Genomic DNA, 5287 nt, shown 5'->3' on the forward strand with positions numbered 1-5287 from the left:
GTAATATTGCGATTTTACATACTTATCGACTAGTTTGAAGTATTGGAAATTGATTTGGTTGATTTGAAGAATTGTTGAAATGGTTTTGTAAAAGAAAATGATACGCTTGAAAGCGTGGCCACCTCCAGTTACAGGGGAAACTCTGGCGAAATTTTCTAAAAATATAACACTTAGAATTATTTACAAGTGTTAGACTACTTTGACATGTTTTCAAATATATTTCGCCATGACTTTATTTATAAATAATCGGAGGTGGGATTTTCACAAAACTAAACGTGATAAATATATATATTCGGTAAATATATTTTGTCACAACACTGTTTATGATTATTTTGTGAAAATGTATAAATATTATTTTTAGAGTAAAAATAATATTTACTAACTTGTCAAACCCAAAATAATACCAACGCTTATACGACAAGCATAAAAGTTACAACGGTAATTTCTATTACCACCTAATCATTTAAAACGTAACTTACGCATTACGCGGAAATATTCACCGACACGTATGTTGTCAACGTATTATTTTGGAAAATATCATGTAAAGAGAAAATATATTATTTTTGAGAAAAATAATTATATTTTGGAATGAGAAATAAAAATATATTAAGTGGGACTTAATGAGATAGTATAAATACACATGTATTTAAATCCCCCATCCTTGGGAAGGAAAGTAAAATACCAAGTATGTACACGGAACGGTTGTCTAACCGTCTCCTAAAAATATAAGTTATAAAGCTAAGGCACGGCCATCCGTCTAATAGAATTAGCACCTGTAGGTCGTTGCACAGCTTCGGATATTCGGATCACTTGGTAGAGATACGCATTCACTGTGAGTTCATGTCCCCCCTTTCTCTAACTGTTTTCAGTTTACTTAACTGCGGGGGTGAAATACATGTTACTATGATTTACGAGTACTTTACAACGGTATGTTTAACGTAAGGAGGTGTTATACGATCATGTGAGTGGATAGGAACAACATGGGGCCATTAGTCCTCATGGAGGGACTGAGGGACAGGAGCGGTAGATCTATCTGGGTGTAGCGAGCCCAGCCCCCGGCCAAACTAGAAACGGACCGTGGGGTGACTTTGTCCACATACTTTGCCGTGGCGAAATCTGCTAGGTTTGAGTCTCCCTATTTGCACTTCACATATGTCAGTGGCCTTGCAAACCATTGATGATCACAAGTCCTCTTACACTGCTACATACCACAACTATTTTCATACTCACAAAGGTTTTACATACTCACTTACGCATGAACTCGCTCAACATTATTGTTGATTTTTCAACTCACATGTATTTCAGGAAATTAAACGGATCTGGCACGGTATGGAACGTTTTCCGCTGCACTAGTCATGAAGTCATCAGGGTTTAGGGTTGTGTCTCTTACCTGGACAAGACACAATCCCTAAATCACGTTTATGTTTTGTTATAAGTTGTATTGTTACTGAACAAGGTTATGGTTGCATGTTAAAAACAATGGTATTGTATGATGTTTTCAAAAACTTAATGGATGACTTGCATGGTTTTTAAATTCATATAGCTTTGTTATGATTAAGCTATGGTATTAAGAAGTCACACAAATTAACCACGCTTCCGCAAAGCCAGGGTGTGACATGATGCACCTCCTGCCAATCAGTTCAGAAAAGGCAAGGAAAAACAGTCTTACCAAAGGATTCCACACGTTTATGAGGTCTACAAAAAGCCCTCTAAACCCAGAGTGAATAGGCATCCTTTTGGGTATCAGCAGGTGATTGGGCAAGACCCTCAACAGTGGTTAGCAAGAAACAGTACTAAAATTGTCCAAACGCCTGACTTAACCACTGCTCATCACACTGCATCCATACCAGACACTGCTGAATCCCCATCCAAAGCCATGTTGGCTTTGGAGTCCTTAATGAACTAATCCTTTTACTTCATGTGCAGGGAGCTTCTGCATGCTTTGATAGTCTGTGGTATGTAGATAGTGGAGGCTCCAGTCACATGACATTATGTAAAGCCCTCCTCAAAGACTTTAAAATCCATGGAGGGGATGATATATCCTTTGGAAATAATAGTAAAGGGAAAGTTCTGGGGTCTGGAACAGTGCAATCTGGAAATGTAAAATTTGAAAATGTCAATCTAATAGACAATCTGAAATTCAACCTTCTGAGTGTATCACAAATGAGTGACAAAGGGTTTGGGTCATTCTTCACAAAAGATTGTTGTAGGATTGTTGGACCAGAAATGATCAAAAAGATTGAAGCAATAATCAAAAATGGTCAAACTAAACTTGTTGCTCAAAGAAGTGGCAATGTTTATGTTGTTGACATGTCAAAAGAGTGTCCCAGAGCTGATGCCTGTCTGTTCTCAGCTGTCTCTAACAAAGAGACAGAACTTTGGCACAAAAGACTGGGGCACACAAATCTTAAGACAATAATAGAAATTTCAAAAAATGGTTTGGTAAGAGGCCTACCACAAAAATTGTTTTCATGTCCTGAACATTGCATTTCCTGTTTAAAAGGAAAACAACATAAAAGTTCTTACAAGTCCATTGAAGAGTCCAAAACAACCCAGTGTTTGCAAATGCTACACATGGATTTGTTTGGCCCAGTTCAAGTCATGAGCCTTAAAAAGAAAAGATATTGTTTGGTTATAGTTGATGACTTTTCTAGGTTTACATGGACTTTCTTTTTGCACTCTAAAGATGAAACTGCAGGCATTTTGCAAGACTTTGTGACACAGGTTGAAAAGCAATTTGACCTTCCAGTGAAGAGCTTTAGAAGTGACAATGGCACAGAATTTAAAAATAAGGAGTTGGATGCCTTCCGTGTGAAGAAAGGGATTGTAAGGCAGTACAGCAACCCTAGAACACCAGAGCAAAATGGGGTTGTTGAAAGAAAGAACATAACTTTGATTGAGGCTGCCAGAACCATGCTTGCAGATTCAGGTTTGCCACTAACTTTCTGGGCAGAGGCAGTAAACACTGCTTGTTATGTCCAGAACAGAGTCTTGATAAACCCCAGGCACAAAAAGACTGCCTATGAAATTCTGTATAAAATCAAACCACTGATCTCATACTTCAAGGTGTTTGGCTGCCCATGCTTTATTTTGAACTTAAAAGATTCCATTTCAAAATTTGCAGCCAAAATTGATTGTGGTTATTTTTTGGGATACTCAACCACTGCCAAGGCCTACAAAGTGTTCAATGCACGGACCAAGGTAGTGGAGGAGACTTTGGATGTAAAGTTCAATGAACTTTCATCAATGAAAATCCCAGCAAATCCTGCTGATCTGTTTGATCTTGAAAAATTCACTTTTGAAAATACTGCTGTCAAGACTAACAGTGCAGGTCCAACAGAGGATACAACACCAGACTATGGGTATGAAATCATCATCCCTCAAAGGTCTGCTACAAATGGAAAAGCATCAGTTGTTCAAAACAGCTGTCAAAGCTCAACCACTGCTACCTCAACAGTTGTTGATCAAAGTAGCCCATCTACCACTACTTCCACATCCTCAAACACTGCTGACAAAAGTCCTCAAACAGTGGATAAAAGTCAGCAGTGGTCCACTCCATTACCACCTATTCCACCACCTTTTGAAGCCACTGCTGGGTCATCAAAGTCTCCAGCAGTGGTTAGCTCAGATGATACACATTTGCAGCCTTCACCAACAAATGCCATCATACCATACCAAGGAGATTTAATCTTCTTGAGATCTCATCCACCTGATCAAATCATTGGCAACATCAATGAAGGGGTGCTCACAAGAAGCCAAACCCAAAACATTTGTCTTTTTGCTGGATTTCTATCACTCCATCAGCCAGTCAAGTACCAAGAGGCACTAAAAGACAACAGCTGGGTAGAAGCCATGCAAGAGGAGCTCCAACAATTTAAGAGATAACAAGTATGGGAGCTTGTACCACTGCCAAAAGAGGTTAGTCCCATTGGCACAAAGTGGGTCTTCAAGAACAAAACAGATGAAAGGGGCATTGTTGTCAAGAACAAAGCCAGGCTTGTGGTTCAAGGTTACAGACAGGAAGAGGGGATTGATTATGATGAAACATTCGCCCCTGTTGCAAGATTGGAAGCTATCAGACTGTTCCTAGCCTTTGCTGTCAACCACAACATGAAGGTGTTTCAGATGGATATCAAAAGTGCTTTCCTCTATGATACATTGCAAGAAGAGGTGTATGTATGTCAACCTCCAGGCTTTGAGGATCCATTTTATCCTGATCATGTCTACAGGCTAAACAAAGCCTTGTATGGCCTGAAACAAGCACCTAGAGCCTGGTATGAAACTCTTTCCAACTTTCTACTCTCAAATGGTTTCAAAAGAGATACCATTGATAAAACACTGTTTCTTAAATGGAGAGGGAAAGATTTAATGATTGTCCAAATTTATGTGGATGACATTATTTTTGGAAGCACATGTACCAAAATGTGTGAAGAGTTTAGAGAACTCATGACAGCTGAGTTTGAAATGAGTGCAATGGGTGAGCTGCAATGCTTTCTTGGTCTCCAAGTACAGCAATTGCAAAATGGAACTTTCATTCATCAAAGCAAATATGCTAAAGAACTTTTAACCAAATTTGATATGAATGATTGTAAACCATGCAACACACCCATGGCCACAAATAAGCTGGTCATGTCTGATGAAAAGGATGAGCTGATTGACCAAACACTTTATAGAAGTGTCACACCCCGATTTCCACGTGTCTCACCGGTGGGCCCGATGGGGGATTACCGTGACGTAGTTGGCAACAATATAGTCAAACCATACAATATATATGAATGCACAGCGGAAGCAAAAGATAAATATATTATATTCCGAAATAAAGTAATATCCAAGTATTACAACGGAAAGTAAGGGATCCACAGGCAGATCTATAAACATTGTTCTACAGACTTTAGACGCCTAGAACTTGCAAGATTCCTTATTAATGTCCTGAGCAGCTTCCAGCCTATTACGTACTTGTACCTGTCACTTAGACTTTTGAAAATACGTCAGTTTTCACTGGTAAATACACTCAACTGACTCATTTGAAAAGAGTTTAGGAAAATTGGTTTAGATGCACCAGGCACAAACTATTTTGACACTTTGATTAAAATGCACAGAGGCAAAATTAATCTTTTATAACTTGAGACAATCATAATTATGATCTTGTATACAAATTTACATGTTCGTTGTACGTTCAGGGCCCGATGTAGAAACCGAGTCAAGATTAACAGACACGTCACAAGTATAGGCCCACTGAGCGTGAGATACCGTTTCCCTTATGCAACTGTCAGGTGTATGCCTACAC

This window comes from Helianthus annuus, chromosome 16 (genome assembly GCF_002127325.2).
Source record: "Helianthus annuus cultivar XRQ/B chromosome 16, HanXRQr2.0-SUNRISE, whole genome shotgun sequence".
In the NCBI taxonomy this organism is placed as follows: Eukaryota; Viridiplantae; Streptophyta; class Magnoliopsida; order Asterales; family Asteraceae; genus Helianthus; species Helianthus annuus.